The sequence below is a fragment of the Triturus cristatus genome, chromosome 1_2, assembly GCF_964204655.1.
Source record: "Triturus cristatus chromosome 1_2, aTriCri1.1, whole genome shotgun sequence".
Lineage (NCBI taxonomy): Eukaryota > Metazoa > Chordata > Amphibia > Caudata > Salamandridae > Triturus > Triturus cristatus.
The window spans coordinates 1172611309-1172635109 of NC_140580.1; the positions used below are offsets into that span (position 1 = coordinate 1172611309).

Here is a 23801-nt window from a genome sequence, read left to right on the forward strand (position 1 = left end):
AAAAATCTGTACAAGTGTCAAAATAGCAAAAGTAATGTAAACATCTGCCAAATACATCAAGCAACTATAGAGGAATAAGCAAAGCAAATATTTGTGCTTTGCCTGTGGCAACAGTGAAGATATTTCTATTTGTATGCCTTTCTAGCACACAAAAAGAATTTTACATGCCAATTTGTCAAAAACTAGTGAACAGCTTTACACCAACCTAAGAAAAGGCAATTCCTAGAGTTATTTTCTATTGCCATGCTAAGTCTGACGTAATTCCCTTCAGTCATTTTGTTCTCTATCTGAGAGCAAAGAATCCTACCAGAAATTAAAATGTAAATCAGATTAACGCTTTTATAGCAAAAATGTTGTGTAGATTTGACAAATGGCGGCAAAATTAAGAAATCAAAAATGTGCTTTTCAATGGAAACTCTGATCTAACCATAACTAAATGCGGCCTACTACCAATGTGTAGTTGTGTTAAAAAACAGAACCATCTACACTTTTTGTTTGGGCTAAAACAAACTATGGATCAAGTCATTAGAGGAAATCCCTCACAATGAACCTTCTCCTCCTCAACGCCACGAGCAGACCTAAATATGACTTTACCAGTTACAATAAACTTGCTGCAATGGAAGTGGGGCTGTATTCCTCCTCTCCCTTACTTACTCTTTCCTAACTGACTCTAACTCTATTTCTAACCTGAATCCTTACTCTCGAACGTATTCTAACTCTTAACCTAAATGAAACCATGACTATTTAGCTTACCTTAATAATGACCGTCACTATAACCCTAATCGCAACACTACCCCCTAATCCAAGCTTCAACAAATGTTTGCTCTCATCATAGCTACAAACCATCATATTGCATCACAACACAACCCAAGGACTTGAGGCTAACAGAAGAAATTGTTCTATTGATTACTCTTACGTTTTTGTTAGATTCACTTTTCACAGTGGGTAGTCTATTCTTGGTTTGTTGACACCTACTGAACTAACTTCCATGCTTTTTATCACTGCTATTCAGTAAACTAAAACAGTCTCTACTCTTCTCAACTGCACATTACAAGCATCTCCAGCCTTTAGGAGCTCCAGCACACTACCCGCTTCTTGGCGCTAGAGCCATCTGTGTCCTCCTCTACAGCAAGCCACGCCTACCTTCTGAGCTCCAGCACACTACCCGCTTCTTGGCGCTAGAGCCATCTGTGTCCTCCTCTACAGCAAGCCACGCCTACCTTCTGAGCTCCAGCACACTACCCGCTTCTTGGCGCTAGAGCCATCTGTGTCCTCCTCTACAGCAAGCCACGCCCACCTTCTGAGCTCCAGCACACTACCCGCTTTTTGGAGCTAGAGCCATCTGTGTCCTCCTCTACAGCAAGCCACGCCTACCTTCTGAGCTCCAGCACACTACCCGCTTTTTGGAGCTAGAGCCATCTGTGTCCTCCTCTACAGCAAACCACGCCTACCTTCTGAGCTCCAGCACACTACCCGCTTTTTGGAGCTAGAGCCATCTGTGTCCTCCTCTACAGCAAGCCACGCCCACCTTCTGAGCTCAAGCACACTACCCGCTATTTGGAGCTAGAGCCATGTGTGTCCTCCTCTACAGCAAACCACGCCTACCTTCTGAGCTGCAGCACACTATCCGCTTTTTGGAGCTAGAGCCATCTGTGTCCTCCTCTACAGCAAGCCACGCCTACCTTCTGAGCTCCAGCACACTACCCGCTTCTTGGCGGTAGAGCCATCTGAGTCCTCCTCTACAGCAAGCCACGCCCACCTTCTGAGCTCCAGCATACTACCCGCTTCTTGGCGCTAGAGCCATCTGTGTCCTCCTCTACAGCAAGCCACGCCCACCTTCTGAGCTCCAGCACACTACCCGCTTTTTGGAGCTAGAGCCATCTGTGTCCTCCTCTACAGCAAGCCACGCCTACCTTCTGAGCTCCAGCACACTACCCGCTTCTTGGCGCTAGAGCCATCTGTGTCCTCCTCTACAGCAAGCCACGCCTACCTTCTGAGCTCCAGCACACTACCCGCTTCTTGGCGCTAGAGCCATCTGTGTCCTCCTCTACAGCAAGCCACGCCCACCTTCTGAGCTCCAGCACACTACCCGCTTTTTGGAGCAAGAGCCATCTGTGTCCTCCTCTACAGCAAGCCACGCCTACCTTCTGAGCTCCAGCACACTACCCGCTTTTTGGAGCTAGAGCCATCTGTGTCCTCCTCTACAGCAAGCCACACCCACCTTCTGAGCTCCAGCACACTACCTGCTTTTTGGAGCTAGAGCCATCGGTGTCCTCCTCTACAGCAAACCACGCCCACCTTCTGAGCTCCAGCACACTACCCGCTTTTTGGAGCTAGAGCCATCTGTGTCCTCCTCTACAGCAAGCCACGCCCACCTTCTGAGCTCCAGCACACTACCCGCTTCTTGGAGCAAGAGCCATCTGTGTCCTCCTCTACAGCAAGCCACGCCCACCTTCTGAGCTCCAGCACACTACCCGCTTTTTGGAGCTAGAGCCATCTGTGTCCTCCTCTACAGCAAGCCACGCCTACCTTCTGAGCTCCAGCACACTACCCGCTTTTTGGCGCAAGAGCCATCTGTGTCCTCCTCTACTGCAAGCCACACCTACCATCTGAGCTCCAGCACACTACCCGCTGTTTGGAGCTAGAGCCATGTGTGTCCTCCTCTACAGCAAACCACGCATACCTTCTGAGCTCCAGCACACTACCCGCTCTTTGGAGCTAGTGTTGTGGCTCACAGGAGAGCACTGACAGCCCGAGGCACACGGGAGAGAAAGAACTACAAGTCCCGGTGCGCATTGCGTGATGACGCTCCAACGTCATCACGCACGTAGCGAAGATGCAGAAAAGGGAACATCCGGCATCGAGCGGGTGCCGGTTATTTTGGTTCCAGGTTGCCGCGAGGACGTGTTCGAGTGAGGACGATTGGCGTGCTGGTAGGGGTGCTCTGCACCAACCTTGCATTTGCGCTGATTGTGTTACATTGTAGCGAGTAGTGTTCCCGGTCCTTGCGAAGAGCAAGTTTGTGACTTTACCGCTGCGGTTCCGTTGGGCGCCTTCCGTGGCATTGCGGAACCGCTGTGGCGGTGTAAACTACTGATGATGGTCATGTTCAGTTGTACTTAGCGACTCGAAGGAGCAGAGTCGTCCCTTATTCATGCAACAGTGAGAATCCTTCCAGGGGAACAGTGCAAGGCACGCCCGCTGGATTATCGGAGGAATTGCCCCCGAGACGCTGAGGGGATTTTGCCTTTGGCTAGCGCCCTCCCAGAAGTATGGGAATAGCGCTCTGGGTTCGTGCAGAATCCGTGGAAGTAGCGGCAGGCAGCATTATGGTCTGACGCTTCGCTGCACCTCAATTGTTTCTTTGTCTTATAAACAGGGGCGGAGAGGAGACTTCTGGCATACGTCCATTCCCTCCCCCTGTTATACCCGAGGTTCCAGATTTGTGGTATGTCCGTTTGTTCTGGGAGAGGACCAGAGGGCTGTTGCCTATAGGGGGTATTCGCAGGCTAAACCGTGTCCCTTTCTCTAGGTTCTGAACAGTCTTGATCCTCGGCTCTCCGGGTCCGCCAGGCAGGAGTGCCCTCTTTAATTTACAGGTACAGCAGGGGAAAGATAGGGAACACGTGGAGTAAGGGGGTTTTAGGGGTTGTCCTAACCAAAACGCTTGTGCTTTCTCTTTCAGATCTCCCTCCCCGCAGTTCCCTTCCTTTCCTTCCCTCGCCTGATCACCCTTCTGTGTCTGTCATACAAATACCAGACCAAGGGGTTATCAGGAGGTGGACCCCTTACAGCATCGTGCGACCCTGAGGACGTTGGACTGCGACAAAATAACCGGCCCACGAATAGTAGTCCTCCCAGTCGCACGGTGGGATGGCCACCTTAGAGGACGTATTGGCTGCTTTGGCCCTATTACAGGCCGAGGTAGTCGCCTCGTGAACAGAAACTGCCACACTACAGGCGCAGGTCAACCGCTTGGAGCGTAATCCCTTTGACGCGGGCCCCCCCCGCTCAACCCCAGCCGCCCCTGTGGTGGTTGAAATCCCCACGCCTGTTCCACTAGCCACCCCCGAAAGGTATAGCGGGGACAGCGGGAAATTACAGGTCTTTCTCGCACAGGTGATGCTGCATTTCACTTGCAAGGCCAGGGCTTTCAACACTAACCATTCGAAAGTCGCCTTCTTGTTGTCTTATTTGTCCGGAGACGCTGCACAATGGGCTGTTCCCTTGGTGAGGAGAGACGACCAACTCTTATATGACTGGAACGCCTTCTTGTTTGAATTCGAGAAAACCTTTAATCGACGAGCGGCCACGCTCTCGGCCGACAGAGATCTCCTGGAGTTGCGACAGGGCAATAGGGATGTCATCTCCTATCTCAACGACTTTCGGAGACTGATCACGGAAACTGAGTGGCCTGAAGGGAAACATGCAGCCATCTTTCACCAGGGATTGAGTGAAGACATGAAGGATGTGTTGGCTCAGATCGACCCACAGCCCACCTCCTGTGAAGCCCTCATTAGTTTAGTCCTAAGACTGGATCATCACATGAGCGAAAGAAAAGGGGAACACAGAAGGAGGGAGAAACCCGTGCAGATTGCGGACTACTCCAGATCAACAAACTCCGCGATGCAGAACAAAACAGAGCCCATGGAAATAGGCGCTGTGCGATCCCCACTCTCAGCGGAAGAAAGAGACTGCCGGAGGAAGCGAGGGCTGTGCCTGTACTGTGGGCGAAAAGGACACTTCATACGGGAGTGTGGCCTAAGGCCAAAGGTCTCCCGACCAGAACAAAAGGCCGCGGTAACCCGATCACAAGGCTCCCCTGTGGGAAACGACTTGGCTTAAGGGAAGAGGAAGGGAGTCCTTTGAGCGTCATGCATATCCCTTCTTTGGAAGACGTACAATTGCACAACAAACACCATCTCTTCGTCGAAGTGCACCTCCTGGTGGACGAAGAGTGGATCCCGGTTAACGCATTGGTGGATTCAGGGGCCACGGGGTGTTTTATGGATCAAGCCCAGGTAGGAAGGCTCGGAATCACTTTGCAGGAGAAAAGCAAGCCTGAGATGGTTTTCGCCGTGGATGGGAAGATGTTGGATTCCGGTCCAGTGAGATACCATACGGGGCCTTTAACGATGAGACAGGGGACTGCGCATCAGGAACTTCTTTCCTTCAATGTCATACCCGCACCCCATTACGGATTAATTCTGGGATTGCCGTGGCTATGTCTCCACAACCCGCTCATAAACTGGCAGGAGAAGACCTTGTTATATTCCTCAGCCTATTGCTTAGCAAATTGCTACGTCTCACCCACAAATCCAGCCACCTCCTTGGCTATCTGTTATCAGGTGGCAACTGCAGTGGAACATGCTGTTACCTTGCCACAGGCATACAAAGAATACGAGGACGTCTTTAATGAAGACAAGGCCGAGGTCTTACCGCCGCATCGATCGTACGATTGTCAAATCGATTTAATTCCCGGAGCAGTGGTTCCCGTTGGACGAGTATATGCCCTGACGGAGCCCGAACATAAACATCTCAAGGAGTATCTGGAGAAATACTTGAGCTTGGGCTTTATACGAGTGTCAAAATCTCCCGCGGCGTCGCCTCTTTTTTTTATTCCTAAGGCGAACGGCGAGCTGCGCGCGTGCGTGGACTACCGGGCCTTAAACGCCGTTACAGTGAAGAACCGGTACCCCCTTCCCTTAATCAATGTCCTGCTGGAGCAGGTAAAGGAGGCGGTGATATACACGCACCTTGACCTAAAAGGGGCTTATCATCTGGTCCGTATGAGGAGAGGAGACGAGTGGAAGACCGCATTTAAAACACGCTTCGGTCTCTATGAATACTTGGTGATGCCGTTTGGGCTGTGCAACGCCCCAGCGGCCTTTCAGTTTTTCTTGAACGATGTTCTACGGGAATACCTGGACCACTTCGTCATATGTTACATAGACGACATCTTGATTTACTCTACGGACACTCAAGCTCATACACACCACGTTAAGACCATTCTCCAAACCCTGAGACGACATCACTTATTCTGCAAGATCAGTAAGTGTGAATTTGGGGTAACATCGGTGGAGTTCCTAGGAGTAAACCTCACCCCCTGGGGCCAGGAAATGTCGGAAAGGAAGGTGCTGGCTGTAAAAGAATGGCCAACCCCCCGGAACCTCAGGGATGTACAATGTTTCCTGGGGTTTGCTAACTTTTATCGTCGGTTTATTGACCACTTCTCGGACTTGGCGACCCCTCTTACGTTGCTCCTGCGTAAACAGTCGACGTTTCAGTGGACTGCCGAGGCCCAAAAGGGGTTCGAAGAGCTAAAGGAGGCCTTTTCGACAGCCCCAGTGTTGGCTCATGCTCATCCGGAATACCCCTTCATAGTGGAGGCAGACGCGTCCGATACAGCGGTGGGAGCCGTCTTGTCACAAAGACATTGCGAAACAGGACGCCTACATCCGGTGGCTTACATGTCCCGAATATTGAACCCCGCTGAATGCAACTACAATAATGCAGAAAAGGAGCTGCTAGCCATCAAGAACGCCTTCAGTGAATGGAGGCATCACTTGATGGGTGCCAGACATGTGGTTACGGTTTACACCGACCACAGGAATTTACAGTTCATGACGGCTGCCAGACACCTCACACCCCGTCAACTGAGATGGACCCTCTTTTTTGCAGGGTACAATTTTATTGTCACTTACAGACCCGGAAAGGATAACAGGAAAGCAGACGCGTTATCCCGGCAAGCATCCCAGGACAGCACCGTAGCGGGTACTAAAGGGGCCATCATCAGCCCCGATCATGTCATAGGGGCTACGTGCACGGATCCGTTCTTACGGAGTGTAGCATTGAACTGTCGAACAACTAAATGGAAGAACTGGCTGCACGAAAATCCAGAGTGGAAACAGGTACAGGGACTCCCGCTACGAGGAAAACAACTGCTCCTTCCCATCAGATCGTTAAGGCTGCAAGCGTTCAAATGGTGCCATCACCTGCCCTGCGCTGGCCACAATGGCCGGGACAAAACACTTGACAGGATCCTAAGACAGTTCTGGTGGCCTTCGGTAAGGAAAGACGTGTTCACATGGGTCCAGGAATGTGGAGTGTGCAATCAAATGAAGGCAACCCATACCAAACAAGCTGGCTTACTGCAACCTCTCCCCACACCTGACCTCCCTTGGGAGAACATCTCAGTAGACATTATAGTGGGCATGCCTCGGGATAAAGGATGCACGGTGATCACGGTGGTGGTGGATTACTTAACTAAAATGGCGCACTTCGTCGCTTGTAAGACGCTGCCCTCGTCAGGTCAGTTGGCACACTTGCTCCTGGAGAACGTGGTACGCTTACACGGATTGCCAAGGAAGATTGTCTCAGATAGAGGCGGACAGTTCACAGCCCATTTCTGGAAGGCCTGGTGTTCAGCCTTGGGAATCGAATCCAACATATCCACCAGCTTCCACCCGCAGACGGATGGACAAACAGAGCGGGTTAACCAAACCCTCAAGCAGTACCTGAGGTGTTACTCCAACGCTTCAGATAACGAGTGGGTGGATTTCCTATGGTTAGCGGAGGTGGCATATAACAGCGCTACGCACACGTCCACCAAACTTACGCCTTTTTTTTGCTCTTATGGGTTCCATCCTTGGTTTTCCCCCTTCCTGAACCCAGCACACGTTGCAAAGGTACCTGAGGCGCAGAGTAGGATAGACCGCATACAGGCAAATCTACGAATAGCAAAGAGCAATCTGAGGGCCGCAAAACGCAGCTACAAGGCATCCGCAGACAAGCACAGGAGGTCAGGGCCTATTTATAAAGTGGGAGACTACGTGTGGTTGTCCACAAAGCACATACGTTTCAAACGTTTCAGCATTTTTAATCCCAAATTCATAGGTCCCTATCGAGTGCTTAAACTGGTGAACCCGGTGGTGGTGAAACTATCCTTGCCTTCTACGTTACGCATCCATCCTGCATTCCATGTCTCCCTGGTGAAACCTGCTCTAGTGGGGCCCACTCGTAAACCAGCCCCAGTGGTAGTGCATAGCGAAGCAGAGTATGAGGTGAGGAGGGTGCTTGACTCCAAGATATACCGCAACAGGCTATGGTATCTCCTTGCTTGGGAGGGATACGGTGAGGAAGAAAACTCTTGGGAACCTGCATCCCAGGTCCACGCGCCTAGGCTTTTTGCCCTGTTCCACAAAAAACATCCCACGAAAGCTTGTTTATGTCAGTGCTCTTCGGGGGAGGGATGTACTGTTGTGGCTCACAGGAGAGCACTGACAGCCCGAGGCACACGGGAGAGAAAGAACTACAAGTCCCGGTGCGCATTGCGTGATGACGCTCCAACGTCATCACGCACGTAGCGAAGATGCAGAAAAGGGAACATCCGGCATCGAGCGGGTGCCGGTTATTTTGGTTCCAGGTTCCCGCGAGGACGTGTTCGAGTGAGGACGATTGGCGTGCTGGTAGGGGTGCTCTGCACCAACCTTGCATTTGCGCTGATTGTGTTACATTGTAGCGAGTAGTGTTCCCGGTCCTTGCGAAGAGCAAGTTTGTGACTTTACCGCTGCGGTTCCGTTGGGCGCCTTCCGTGGCATTGCGGAACCGCTGTGGCGGTGTAAACTACTGATGATGGTCATGTTCAGTTGTACTTAGCGACTCGAAGGAGCAGAGTCGCCCCTTGTTCATGCAACAGTGAGAATCCTTCCAGGGGAACAGTGCAAGGCACGCCCGCTGGATTATCGGAGGAATTGCCCCCGAGACGCTGAGGGGATTTTGCCTTTGGCTAGCGCCCTCCCAGAAGTATGGGAATAGCGCTCTGGGTTCGTGCAGAATCCGTGGAAGTAGCGGCAGGCAGCATTATGGTCTGACGCTTCGCTGCACCTCAATTGTTTCTTTGTCTTATAAACAGGGGCGGAGAGGAGACTTCTGGCATACGTCCATCCCCTCCCCCTGTTATACCCGAGGTTCCAGATTTGTGGTATGTCCGTTTGTTCTGGGAGAGGACCAGAGGGCTGTTGCCTATAGGGGGTATTCGCAGGCTAAACCGTGTCCCTTTCTCTAGGTTCTGAACAGTCTTGATCCTCGGCTCTCCAGGTCCGCCAGGCAGGAGTGCCCTCTTTAATTTACAGGTACAGCAGGGGAAAGATAGGGAACACGTGGAGTAAGGGGGCTTTAGGGGTTGTCCTAACCAAAACGCTTGTGCTTTCTCTTTCAGATCTCCCTCCCCGCAGTTCCCTTCCTTTCCTTCCCTCGCCTGATCACCCTTCTGTGTCTGTCATACAAATACCAGACCATGGGGTTATCAGGAGGTGGACCCCTTACAGCATCGTGCGACCCTGAGGACGTTGGACTGCGACAGCTAGAGCCATCTGTGTCCTCCTCTACAGCAAACCACGCATACCTTCTGAGCACCAGCACACTACCCGCTTCTTGGAGCAAGAGCCATCTGTGTCCTCCTCTACTGCAAGCCACGCCCACCTTCTGAGCTCCAGCACACTACCCGCTTTTTGGATCTAGAGCCATCTGTGTCCTCCTCTACAGCAAACCACGCCTACCTTCTGAGCTCCAGCACACTACCCGCTTTTTGGAGCTAGAGCCATCTGTGTCCTCCTCTACAGCAAACCACGCCTACCTTCTGAGCTCCAGCACACTACCAGCTTCTTGGAGCAAGAGCCATCTGTGTCCTCCTCTACAGCAAGCCACGCCCACCTTCTGAGCTCCAGCACACTACCCGCTTTTTGGAGCTAGAGCCATCTGTGTCCTCCTCTACAGCAAGCCATGCCTACCTTCTGAGCTCCAGCACACTACCCGCTTTTTGGAGCAAGAGCCATCTGTGTCCTTCTCTACAGCAAGCCACGCCCACCTTCTGAGCTCCAGCACACTACCCGCTTTTTGGAGCAAGAGCCATCTGTGTCCTCCTCTACAGCAAGCCACGCCCACCTTCTGAGCTCCAGCACACTACCCGCTTTTTGGAGCTAGAGCCATCTGTGTCCTCCTCTACAGCAAGCCACGCCTACCTTCTGAGCTCCAGCACACTACCCGCTTTTTGGAGCAAGAGCCATCTGTGTCCTCCTCTTCAGCAAACCACGCATACCTTCTGAGCTCCAGCACACTACCCGCTTTTTGGAGCTAGAGCCATCTGTGTCCTCCTCTACAGCAAGCCACGCCCACCTTCTGAGCTCCAGCACACTACCCGCTTTTTGGAGCTAGAGCCATGTGTGTCCTCTACAGCAAGCCACGTCTACCTTCTGAGCTCCAGCACACTACCCGCTTTTTGGAGCAAGAGCCATCTGTGTCCTCCTCTACAGCAAGCCACGCCCACCTTCTGAGCTCCAGCACACTACCCGCTTTTTGGCGCAAGAGCCATCTGTGTCCTCCTCTACAGCAAGCAACGCCCACCTTCTGAGCTCCAGCACACTACCCGCTTTTTGGAGCTAGAGCCATCTGTGTCCTCCTCTACAGCAAGCCACGCCCACCTTCTGAGCTCCAGCACACTACCCGCTTTTTGGAGCTAGAGCCATCTGTGTCCTCCTCTACTGCAAGCCACACCTACCATCTGAGCTCCAGCACACTACCCGCTGTTTGGAGCTAGAGCCATGTGTGTCCTCCTCTACAGCAAACAACGCATACCTTCTGAGCTCCAGCACACTACCCGCTCTTTGGAGCTAGATCCATCTGTGTCCTCCTCTACAGCAAACCACGCATACCTTCTGAGCTCCAGCACACTACCCGCTTCTTGGAGCAAGAGCCATCTGTGTCCTCCTCTACTGCAAGCCACGCCCACCTTCTGAGCTCCAGCACACTACCCGCTTTTTGGAGCTAGAGCCATCTTTGTCCTCCTCTATAGCAAACCACGCCTACCTTCTGAGCTCCAGCACACTACCTGCTTTTTGGAGCTAGAGCCATCTGTGTCCTCCTCTACAGCAAACCACCTGCCTACCTTCTGAGCTCCAGCACACTACCCGCTTCTTGGAGCAAGAGCCATCTGTGTCCTCCTCTACAGCAAGCCACGCCCACCTTCTGAGCTCCAGCACACTACCCGCTTTTTGGAGCTAGAGCCATCTGTGTCCTCCTCTACAGCAAGCCACGCCTACCTTCTGAGCTCCAGCACACTACCCGCTTTTTGGAGCAAGAGCCATCTGTGTCCTCCTCTACAGCAAGCCACGCCCACCTTCTGAGCTCCAGCACACTACCCGCTTTTGGAGCAAGAGCCATCTGTGTCCTCCTCTACAGCAAGCCACGCCCACCTTCTGAGCTCCAGCACACTACCCGCTTTTTGGAGCTAGAGCCATCTGTGTCCTCCTCTACAGCAAGCCACACCTACCATCTGAGCTCCAGCACACTACCCGCTTTTTGGAGCAAGAGCCATCTGTGTCCTCCTCTACAGCAAGCCACGCCCACCTTCTGAGCTCCAGCACACTACCCGCTTTTTGGAGCAAGAGCCATCTGTGTCCTCCTCTTCAGCAAACCACGCATACCTTCTGAGCTCCAGCACACTACCCGCTTTTTGGAGCTAGAGCCATCTGTGTCCTCCTCTACAGCAAGCCACGCCCACCTTCTGAGCTCCAGCACACTACCCGCTTTTTGGAGCAAGAGCCATCTGTGTCCTCCTCTACAGCAAGCCACGCCCACCTTCTGAGCTCCAGCACACTACCCGCTTTTTGGAGCTAGAGCCATCTGTGTCCTCCTCTACAGCAAGCCACGCCTACCTTCTGAGCTCCAGCACACTACCCGCTTTTTGGAGCTAGAGCCATGTGTGTCCTCTACAGCAAGCCACGCCTACCTTCTGAGCTCCAGCACACTACCCGCTTCTTGGCGCTAGAGCCATCTGTGTCCTCCTCTACAGCAAGCCACGCCCACCTTCTGAGCTCCAGCACACTACCTGCTTTTTGGAGCTAGAGCCATCGGTGTCCTCCTCTACAGCAAACCACGCCCACCTTCTGAGCTCCAGCACACTACCCGCTTTTTGGAGCTAGAGCCATCTGTGTCCTCCTCTACAGCAAGCCACGCCCACCTTCTGAGCTCCCGCACACTACCCGCTTCTTGGAGCAAGAGCCATCTGTGTCCTCCTCTACAGCAAGCCACGCCCACCTTCAGAGCTCCAGCACACTACCCGCTTTTTGGAGCTAGAGCCATCTGTGTCCTCCTCTACAGCAAGCCACGCCTACCTTCTGAGCTCCAGCACACTACCCGCTTTTTGGAGCAAGAGCCATCTGTGTCCTCCTCTACAGCAAGCCACGCCCACCTTCTGAGCTCCAGCACACTACCCGCTTTTTGGAGCTAGAGCCATCTGTGTCCTCCTCTACAGCAAACCACGCCTACCTTCTGAGCTCCAGCACACTACCTGCTTCTTGGAGCTAGAGCCATCTGTGTCCTCCTCTACAGCAAACCACGCCTACCTTCTGAGCTCCAGCACACTACCCGCTTTTTGGAGCTAGAGCCATCTGTGTCCTCCTCTACAGCAAGCCACGCCTACCTTCTGAGCTGCAGCACACTACCCGCTTTTTGGAGCTAGAGCCATCTGTGTCCTCCTCTACAGCAAACCACGCCTACCTTCTGAGCTGCAGCACACTACCCGCTTTTTGGAGCTAGAGCCATCTGTGTCCTCCTCTACAGCAAACCACGCCTACCTTCTGAGCTGCAGCACACTACCCGCTTTTTGGAGCTAGAGCCATCTGTGTCCTCCTCTACAGCAAGCCACGCCCACCTTCTGAGCTCCAGCACACTACCCGCTGTTTGGAGCTAGAGCCATCTGTGTCCTCCTCTACAGCAAACCACGCCTACCTTCTGAGCTGCAGCACACTACCCGCTTTTTGGAGCTAGAGCCATCTGTGTCCTCCTCTACAGCAAGCCACGCCCACCTTCTGAGCTCCAGCACACTACCCGCTGTTTGGAGCTAGAGCCATCTGTGTCCTCCTCTACAGTAAGCCACGCCCACCTTCTGAGCTCCAGCACACTACCCGCTGTTTGGAGCTAGAGCCATCTGTGTCCTCCTCTACAGCAAACCACGCCCACCTTCTGAGCTCCAGCACACTACCCGCTTCTTGGAGCTAGAGCCATCTGTGTCCTCCTCTACAGCAAACCACGCCTACCTTCTGAGCTCCAGCACACTACCCGCTTTTTGGAGCAAGAGCCATCTGTGTCCTCCTCTACAGCAAACTACGCGTACCTTCTGAGCTCCAACACACTACCCGCTTTTTGGAGCTAGAGCCATCTGTGTCCTCCTCTACAGCAAGCCACGCCTACCTTCTGAGCTCCAGCACACTACCCGCTTTTTGGAGCTAGAGCCATCTGTGTCCTCCTTTACAGCAAGCCACGCCCACCTTCTGAGCTCCAGCACACTACCCGCTGTTTGGAGCTAGAGCCATCTGTGTCCTCCTCTACAGCAAACCACGCCCACCTTCTGAGCTCCAGCACACTACCCGCTTCTTGGCGCTAGAGCCATCTGTGTCCTCCTCTACAGCAAACCACGCCTACCTTCTGAGCTCCAGCACACTACCCGCTTTTTGGAGCTAGAGCCATCTGTGTCCTCCTCTACAGCAAGCCACGCCTACCTTCTGAGCTCCAGCACACTACCCGCTTTTTGGAGCTAGAGCCATCTGTGTCCTCCTCTACAGCAAACCACGCCTACCTTCTGAGCTCCAGCACACTACCCGCTTTTTGGAGCTAGAGCCATCTGTGTCCTCCTCTACAGCAAGCCACGCCTACCTTCTGAGCTGCAGCACACTACCCGCTTCTTGGCGCTAGAGCCATCTGTGTCCTCCTCTACAGCAAGCCACGCCTACCTTCTGAGCTGCAGCACACTACCCGCTTCTTGGCGCTAGAGCCATCTGTGTCCTCCTCTACAGCAAACCACGCCTACCTTCTGAGCTGCAGCACTCTGATTTAGCCCCTTTCTTTGAACTAGCAGATCCCAACTTCTTCTCAGCACTAGGATATTCTTGACTCTCCTCATCTGTGAACTGGAAACTTCTCCAACTCCACTGCTATGGACGAGAAGAAGCTCATGCTGGTGTGTACTAAAAGCATCTCTCTTTCATCTACTATGAACTAGAGTCATCTTCTCTTTTACTCTGTAGGAAGCCATATCCTCTAGGTACTAGAAGTAGGTTTGAACCCTGGACTTCGTCTGTCCTTCTAAACTCAGGACAGGAATCACCTCTGCGTCAATCGTCATCTGGGACTCTGGAATCGAAATATCTCCTTTGAAGTATAACCATATCTCCCCTCTTGCGTGCTCTAGAATCACTGCCGTCCTATTCTTTAAAACAGGCCGTTCGGTCCTCTCCTAATGTGAAGTAGAACCATCACCTGATGGCGTTTGCGGATTAACACCATCTCAGCCTCCACTCCATGAACTAAAACCAGTCCAGCTTTTCTACTGTGTTTCTGCGAGCTCAAATCATCTCCACCTCCAACTGGCCCCCACCACGTCGATGAAAGTGTAGAACCCAACTGTAGTCATTAACGTTAACCTTTCACTCCAAAGTGAAGTTAAACAAGAGGCCGAAGGGGTCCTCCAGATGATGAAGAGGTTACTTCCCTCTTGGAATGCTCCTTCAGTGGATAATCCAACTGCAGATTCCTTACCTTATGAATTCCCCCGGGCCACACTAGAACCAGAAATTCTTCCTGCAACACCCCACATGTGCCGACGGGTTCCACCCTCTGGCTTTGCTGCTCTATTGCCCCACTTCTGGAAGTGATGCAAGCAGCCATATAAAGACGCCATCCCTATGCACTTTCAGGTTGATCAACAGAACCTTTGTTCCCTCATAAGCAGAGCAAGAGTCCAACTAGTGGACAGTGTGCGGAATCTAAAATGGGATCATATGACGAATACAAGTAGGAGGTAGATGCAGTCAGGTGGAGTACCTACCAGAGCAAATGTCACCGACGGTGTGTTCACTTATTCTTCTGGTGGAAACTTAACTGCAGATTCCTAACCTATAAAATAGATACCAAAGCAGGGCCTTCCACAAGGTGGAGGGCCTTAAGAGTGGACTTTACACCAAGAAAGCCTGCAGGAGTTCTTCCTACACAACGGACATTATCAATAGAAGGGCCTTGGAATCTGAACACTGGTGAAAAGGGCAGGCGCAGAGAAAGATGTGGGGATAAAAAGGAACTCCTGTGAGCAGCGGGGGGACCTATGCACGGCTCGGTGCCATCGCTTCCCGAGGGACGCAAGCCATCCGCAAAGTCCGAGAGCAAGTAGAAGCTGCTGGACTCCAAAGACGAGATCAATTTAGGGTGTGGACCCTAGAATCTCCCAAGAGGATGAATAGGGCTTTAAGGAACATACAGCCAACATAACTGAAGCCACTGTACCCGCCAAGGGCGCCTACAATGTAGGGTGCCACCCCCTTGAAGCAATGGCAAGTCCCTTCAGGTTTATAAACCTCTCCACCTAGACTGTCACTTCTATGCACTTCTTTCGGGTCAATTTTCCCAACAAACAAGTCAACACAGAGGTGTGGAGACAGGAGACAAACAGGTGAAAGCGAAGAGGAGGGACAGGAGAGCAGAGAGTGGATGGGAACTGGAAAAAACAACAAGCAGGGCAGAGTAAGGGGAACACTGCAAAAAAAAAAAAAGGAGCGGAGAAATGAAAGAGTGCACATAAATGAAAGGAAATGAGAGAAAATGGTACAAAGGAAATAGGAGAAAATAAAAAAGGGAAGTGAAAAGGAAGAGGGAAAGATATGAGGAATGGGAGGTTAATAGTTGTGATGGAAGAGGTCAAAAAGGAAGAAAAGGTGGAAAGGAACGAAGGGCACAAAAGCGAAAAGCAAGGACGGGAGAGAGGAGGCGGAAAAAAGGAAGTGAAAGGAGATTGGAAGACAGAAGTAGTGGAAAGGAAGGAAGTGGAGAAGTGGAAAGGGGAGGAGAAAAGTAAAAGACGAGGAAACGTGTAAGGAGAAGACTAATCTAAAGGGGGGAAAGGAGGGGAAGGGGAAGCAAGGTGAATTAAAGAGGGAAGGAAAAAGATAAAGCGTATATGAAGTAAAGAGGAAAAAAGATGAAAGGAAAGTGAAGAAAATTAGAAAGGAAGAAAAGAGGAAAGGAAAAAGAAACAATGGAAAAGAAGGAAGGAACAAGCAAATGAAGGGACAAGAGGGGTAAAGATGAGGAAGAGAAGCTGGCGAGAAGAAGGAGGGAATGTAAATAGGAGCAGAAAGAGTGGAGCAAGGGAATGGTTAAAAGTAGGAACATGAGCTGATCAAAGAAAGGTTCAGAGAAGTAAAGTCACTGGTAAAAGGAGGGCCAGATGGGAAGGAGAAGGGCAGCAGAAAAGAGGAACAGGGTAAGAGGATGGAGAGATTGGAAGGAGAAGAGGAAGGAAAAGGAACTAAAAACGTGTAAAAGGCAGAACATAAAAGGGTGAATGGAGGGGTGCGAGATAAGTAGATGAAAGTGAGAGATGGTAAGAGACAGAGAAGAAAGAAGAAAGGTAGACAAAGGGTGGCTTGAGGTAAGACAAGGGCTACAATGAATCAATCCTTTCCAGGGAGTGCCTCCAAGATATGGACCTCTTTCCCAGCAGCAAGTAGGACAAACCCCTCTCAGGACTACAATAAAGAAGTCTTGGCAAAGCCCATAGGTCTCACCTTTGCAACTATTGACTTTAGCAGTGGTTTTAGCCATACAGCACTGCATCGCTGATGCTGTGCCATATGGCTGAAAAGTAAATACAAGTAAAGCAGCCAGCAGCGTCATTAGGCATGCGCTGCTCGCAGCGAGGTGTCTGCCTTCTCTTTCCTCTTACTCACAGATCCGAGTTGTATCAGTAACTAATCAGAAAAAAAATATATCAACTGCTTTTTTTCCCTCTTTAAAGCTGGTGGGGGCGAAAACAACATGGTGAACAGGAGGGGGTTGGTTTTTAAAGAGAGTGGGGAAGCACCACGGAGGTGTAGGTGGGGGATCAAATGGGTGAAAAAGAGCAACAAGGAGCTGGCAGAGAGAAAGCAGACTGCTGCAAAGGCAATGTAGGAAGAGTTGGGGCAAAGCACATGGGCGCGCTAGAGGAGCAATAAGCTCGGGGCAGGGGGAGCAGACAAGCGACACAGTGGGAAGACAAACAAACTCTAAACAAAAATAAAGTAACGCCTGAAAAAGCAAGCAGTGGAACAACATGGTAATGCATCCCTGCTCCATGGGCGGGACAAACACATGAAGAAGGAAAGCCCACAAAGCGAATGAATACGAACTAGGCAAATGAGAGTGACAAACCAATAGTAAGGCATGGGCGGGGTCTGGGCCCACTGTATGATAATGTGCATCGCAATAGACTCTTGGGCCAGACCTAAAACAGCTCAAGTACTTCTCGTTATCTTCAAGCTGTAACCTACAGTTTCCGCACCGAGGCCCAGTGACGGATGAAACGGGCAGGGCACAAACACTCCTCTCTGAGATATGAGGCGACCCAGAGCCATACCTCGACCCCAACACTGCTACGGTCTTAAAGCTGCACCCTCACCCCCACAGCAGAGCAAGGGGCCGGCAAGGACGGGATGGACCCATTCACGTGTGTCCGACCCGTGACCACAGCCAGGGCCTGCGAAGAGATCGAAAGGCCATCATAGCAGCGAGAAAAGACGTCTTTACGTAAAGCACTCCTTGTGTAGGTGGGTCTGTTCGGCGCTATACAAACATGCAAGTAAACAAAGGAGGGAGGGGAGGAGAAGAAAATCGACGAGGTAAAGGAACACAATGTAGCCAATAAAAACTAGGGAGGGATGGAACGGGAGAGAATCAACAGGAAGAAAGGGAGACGGTGGAGAGAGGAACGGAGGGTGGGAGTAAGATGAGATGCGAGAGCAAGGCAGAATGTGAGCGAGGAGAAAGGGAGGCGATGGGAAGGTAAGGGGGTGCGTGGCCAGTGTGGTGGAGAGAAGGAAAGAAGAGAAACGGAGAGAAGGAAGGAAAGGAGAGGAGAGAAGCGAAGAGAGAAGAGAAGGAAGTGAAGAGAAGCGGAGAGAAGGAAAAGACGCAGGGAGAAGGAAGTAAAGGAGAGAAGCAGGGAGAAGGAAGAGGCGCGGAGAAGGAAGGAAAGGAGAGAAGCTAAGACAAGAGGAGAAAAGGAAGTGAAGCGGAGAGAAAGAAAAGACGCAGGGAGAGGAAAGGAGATAAGTAGAGAGAAGGAAGAGATGCGCGGAGAAAGAAGGAAAAGAGAAGCGGGAGAATAAAGGAAATGAGAGAAGAGTAAAGAAGGAAGAGCCGCGGGGAGAAGAAAGGAGAAAAGAGGAGCGAATGAAAGAAAGAAGAGATGCGGGGAGCAGGGGACGGGAAAGAGGATGGAAAGGTGCTCAGGAAGAAACTGACGGCGAGAAGTTAAGTAGAGAACGGTGAACTAGAGAAATGGAAATAAAAATGAGGTACGAGACGGAGGAATAAAGAATCTGCAGAAAAGGGAAAGACCGGCGCGGAGAAAGGGGAAAAGAGAAACAAGGGAATGAAACATGGATAGAGATAAAACAAGCATGAAGGTGGAAGAGAAAACTGAGTGGATAGACGGGAAGGAGACAGAAAAAGAAGCATGGGGGAGGGAATGCAAAGCTGGGGGAGGGAATGCAAAGCTCGGCGAGGTGAAGGAGAGCAGGGGGGGCAGGGGCTGGGAGTGATTGTGCTGGAGCGAAGGAGGGGCTGGGAAGGCAGAGGAGCGTGAGACACATATCAAGTGAAGGAGGGGCGGGGGCGGGGGCGCCGACCCTGGGCGGGCTGCAGCAGGCCTGGCCCCGGGGAGCAGTGAGTCACAGCAGCCGTCCTGAGCAGGAAATTACTCACAGGCCGTGCTGCCTTCCTGCCCGGCTCCCCGGAGGACGACCCTTTGTAAATGGTGCCTGTGTCAGTGGGGGGGGGGGGGGCTTCCTGTCACCACCCCAGAACCCCCTCCCCCCACACAAGCACGCAGCCACATTTAGAAGAAGCAGCCTCACAGGCAGGCTGTGCCAAGCGGAGCCCGAGGGGTGGCAGGGCTGGCCCTTCCTCTCACCACCCGGCCCTCCACCCTCTCCACCCCACACTCCACGTTTAGAAGCAGCCTCAGAGGCAAAGGCAGGCTGTGCAAAGCGGAGCCCGAGGGGTGGCAGGGCATGCCCTTCCTGTCACCACCCTGGCCCTCCACCCAACATACTCCACATTTAGAAGCAGCCTTAAAGCACAGCCTGTGCCAAGCGGAGCCCGAGGGGTGGCAGAGGTGGGTGGCCCTTCCTGTTACCACCCAGCCCTCCACCCCACACACTCCACATTTAGGAGCAGCCTTAAAGGCACAGGCAGGCGGTGCCAAGCGGAGCCCGAGGGGTGGCAGGGCTGGCCGGCCCTTCCTGTCACCACCCAGCCCTCCACCCCACACACTCCACATTTAGGAGCAGCCTTAAAGGTACAGGCAGGCGGTGCCAAGCGGAGCCTGAGGGGTGGCAGGGCTGGCCGGCCCTTCCTTATCACCACCCAGCCCTCCACCCCACACACTCCACATTTAGGAGCAGCCTTAAAGGGGCAGGCGGTGCCAAGCGGAGCCCGAGGGCTGGCTGGCCCTTCCCGTCACCACCTGGCCTCCGCCCTGCACACTCCACATTTAGAAGTAGCCGTAAAGGGACAGGCAGTGCCAAGCGGAGCCCGAGGGGTGGCAGGGCTGGCCCTTCCAGTCACCACCCGACCCTCCACCCCACACACTCCACATTTAGAAGCAGCCCAGAGCCACCGCACATCTGCACAGCCAGTGTGTGCCAAGGAGAGCCCTGGGCTCGAGGACCAGGGCAGGCATTGAAAGTCCGGGTGTGTGTAGCGCACAACTGCCACTAGTGAGGTATCGCAGCACTAGGAGCGGTCACAAGCACCTCTATTGGGCTGGAGGACTGTGAGGTGGCTTTAGAAGAAGGTGGCTGTGATGCGCGTGTCCTTGACTCCTGGTCTGGCCCTGTCACTGCTGCTTGCATAACATACTTCAGAGGGGATACAGGGCACGAGAAAACAGGGCTTTCTTTATGCAATAAGCACCTATTCCAAGAAGGATCAGTCGGCCCATACGGATGCAAAAACAGCAGATGATGGACAGAATGCTTAACACATCAAACATTCACCCCCACTCAAGAGATATGGGTTAAACGCATAATTTTTTTTCTCACCATGCCACCCCAGTTTCGACCCAGCCATATGCAAATCAGTCTTGACCCTGTGCCTCATGGGAACAGTCCAGACCGAACTGCCAGGCCAGGTGCTCCCTGGACCGGAAACAAGCATCCTGGGACCGGTTTCAGGGTATGTCACCCTTCTTCAGCCAGTCTATCTTGAACCCAGTGGCACAGTGAGCAAGGGACCCACATCTGGGCATTCCCATCCCACTTAGGGCGAAAAGTGTTACAGCAAACAAATGATGGACGGAATGCTGACAATGCAAACATTCTCCCCCAGTCAAAAGATCTGGGTTAAATCCATCGTTCTTTTGCCCACTACGCCACCCCAGTTTGGACCCAGCCATATGCAAATCAGCCTTGACCCTGTGCCTCATGGGAACAGTCCAGACCGAACTGCCAGGCCAGGTCCTCCCTGGACCGGAAACAAGCATCCTGGGACCGGTTTCGGGGTTTCACCCCTCTTCAGCCAGGATAGCTTGATTCCAGTGGCATGGAGAACACGGGACTCACGTCTGAGCATACCCGTCCCACTCGGGGTGACAAATGCAAAATCAACAGTTGATGGACAGAATGCAGAACAATGTCATACATTCACCCTAGTACAGAGATCTGGGCCTAAACCCATCGTTTTTTTGCTCACCATGCCATTCCAGTAAGACCCAGCCATATGCAAATCAGTCTTGACCCTGTGCCCCATGGGAACAGTCCAGCCCGAACTGCCAAGCCAGGTCCTCCCTGGACTGGAAACATGCATCATAGGACCGGTTTTGGGGCTTCACCCCTCTTCAGCCAGGATAGCTTGATTCCAGTGGCATGGAGAGCATAGGACTCACGTCTGAGCATACCCATCATATCCATAGTCAATCCAAACTGCCAGGCCAGGTCCTCGCTGGACCAGTAACAAGCATTGCTTTTGTCGCCCTAAGTGGGCAGGGTATGCCCCCCGACATGGGTCCCATGCTCACTGTCTCACTGGATTCGAGCTAGCCTGACAAATGAGGGGTCCAGGGAAGACCTGGCTTGGCAGTTCGGGCTGGACTGTTCCCATGGGGAGCAGGGTCAAGATTGATTTGCATATGGCCGGGTGCAAACTGGAATGGCATGATGAGCAAAACAAGATGAATATAACCCAGATCTATGACCGGGGGTGAATGTTTGATGTGTTCAGCATTGCCTCCATCAATTGTTCTGTTAGCTTTTGTCACCCTAAGAGGGAAGGGTATGTCCAGGCATGGGTCCGGTGCTCACAGTCGCTGGATTCAAGCTAGCCTGGCTGATGAGGGGTGATACTCCGAAAGCGGTCCCAAGATGTTTGTTTCGTTCCCGGAGAACCTGGCCTTGCATTTCGGGCTGGACTGTCCCCATGGGGAGCACAGTCAAAACCAATTTGCATATGGTTGGGTCCAAACTGGAGTGGCGTGGTGTGTAAAAAAAGGATGGTTTAAACCCAGATCTGTGACTGGGGTGAATGTTTGATTTGCTCAGCATTACAACAATCATTTGTTCTTTTTGCCCCCCAAAAGGATAGCAGTAAGGGTGCAACCCAGTGCTTGAAGCACAAGTTACTTACTTGTGTAACAATATATCTGTAAGAGACATAAGTTAGTGATGGATTCCTTACCTTAGAATATCCCCAGGCGTCAGACTCAATCCGGAAAGTTTTCGTCAGCAGTAGCCCTGCGCGTCGGTAGGCGTCGTCATACGGCTCCGCGTACGTCCATGGCGTCGTAGCCTGACGTCGGAGCTACATAGACGCGCCCGCGCGTGCTGACATCACTTCTGTACACGACTTTTCCGCGCCAGGAACACAGAGTCATGCCAGAAACCGACTACTGGTGCAATAGAACTAGGGCTCTGAAAGGGATGACCTGAACCCTAGAAAACAGTTCGCAGAACGGGGAGGATGGGCGGGCGGTAAGGAATCTATCACTAACTAATGTCTCTTACAGATATATCGTTACACAAGTAAGTAACTTGTGCATCTGAAAGAGACACGTTAGTGATAGATTCCTTACCTTAGAATACATACCCAAGCAATACCAACCCCGGTGGTGGGTCTGCAAAGTGAGATTACACCAGAAAGTCGTGGAGAACTGAATGGCCAAAGAAGCAGTCTCTCCGGACTTGACTGTCAAGGCAATAGTGCTTAGTGAAAGTATGCAACGAGGCCCAAGTGGCTGCCTGACAGATGTCTTGCAGGGGGACACCGCGTCCCAATGCTGTAGTAGCCGCAGTCACCCTGGCAGAATGGGTGCGCAGTCCTACCGGAGGTTCCTTTTTAGCCAGAGAGTAACAGGCTTTAATGCACAGGAAAACCCATCGGGAGATAGTCCGCTTGTGCACAGACCGGCCTTTCTAGGCGCCCACATAGCCAACAAAGAGCTGGTCATCCACCCGGAAATGTTGTGTGCGGTTGAGATAGAACGAAAGCGCACGATTTGGGTCCCGACGGTGGAGCCTCTCCTCTTCTCTTGAAGGGTGCGGAGGCGGAAAGAAAGTGGGCAGAGTGACAGTTTGCCCGAGATGAAAAGCAGAGACTACTTTTGGTAGAAAGGAGGGACGCGGTCAAAGCACAACCTTGTCCGGATGAATCGCCAGGAAAGGAGGTTTACAGGAAAGAGCTTGGAGCCCATTCACCCGCCGAGCGGAGGTGATGGCCACCAGGAAGACAGTTTTCAAAGTTAATAACCGCAAAGGACAGTTATGAAGAGGCTCAAAGGGAGCGCACATCAAGTATGTGAGAACCAGGTCAAGTCCCATTGAAGCATCACAAAAGGAATAGGAGGGAAAAGGTGAGTAATACCTTTGATAAATCTATTGACAACTGGGGACTTGAAACCTCCAACGCGCAGAACTGCTGACATTGTGCGTTCTATTCGGTGGCGAATAGATCTAACCAAGATTCTCCTCACTGCTGAAAGAGACCTTGTGCCACCTCCGAGTGAAGACGCCATTCGTGATCCAACATGCACCTGCGGCTGAGTTCGTCCGCCCTGGCGTTCAAAGAACCTGCCAGGTGGTGAACCACCAGGGATATGCCCTGATGTTACAGCCATGTCCAGAGGCGGAGAGCCTCCTGACATAGGGTCCACAACCCCACCCTGCCTTGTTTGTTGCAGTACCACATGGCGGTGGTGTTGTCCGTGAACACCTGCACTACTCTCCCCTTGACAAAGGGAAGGAATGCTTTCAGTACAAGTAGGATCGCCCTGAGCTCCAAAAGGTTGATATGGAGCTTGGACTCCGCGAGAGACCAGAGGCCTCTGATCTCCTCCTCTCTTATGTGGCAGCCCCATCCCAGGAGGGACGCGTCCGTCACCACTGTGCGCTCCGGTTGGGGAAGGGAGAGGGATCTGCCGCTGACCCATCGCTGGTCCGTGAGCCACCACTGCAAGTCCTGTGCAGTGCCCTCCGAGATCTGGACGTAGTCTGACAGGTTTCCCTGATGCTGCGGCCACTGGAACTTCAGGTCCCACTGCAGAGCCCGCATATGCCACCTGGCATGATTGATGAGCAGGATGCAGGAGGCCATGAGGCCCAGCAGCCTCAGGGTCTTCCTGACTGAAACCCAGGACCAGGGCCGAAAGATCGGAATCATAGCCCGAATGTCCCGGACTCGCTGTTCGGAAGGATAAACCCGAAATTGCGCTGTATCCA

At 52.4% G+C, this 23801-nt stretch overlaps 1 protein-coding gene and 1 long non-coding RNA gene across 4 annotated transcripts in view; one reads left to right on the top strand and one right to left on the bottom strand.

The window, feature by feature from the left end:
* Positions 1 to 23801, bottom strand: part of PTPA (protein phosphatase 2 phosphatase activator) — a 725494-nt gene that overhangs the window by 206919 nt on the left and 494774 nt on the right. The gene's annotated exons all lie outside the window — the stretch shown is intronic.
* Positions 17382 to 23801, top strand: part of LOC146868945 (uncharacterized) — a 39470-nt gene continuing 33050 nt past the window's right edge. Inside the window, exon 1 of the long non-coding RNA XR_014966461.1 lies at positions 17382 to 17636. This is a non-coding gene — a long non-coding RNA (uncharacterized LOC146868945). The remainder of the gene's footprint in view (positions 17637 to 23801) is intronic.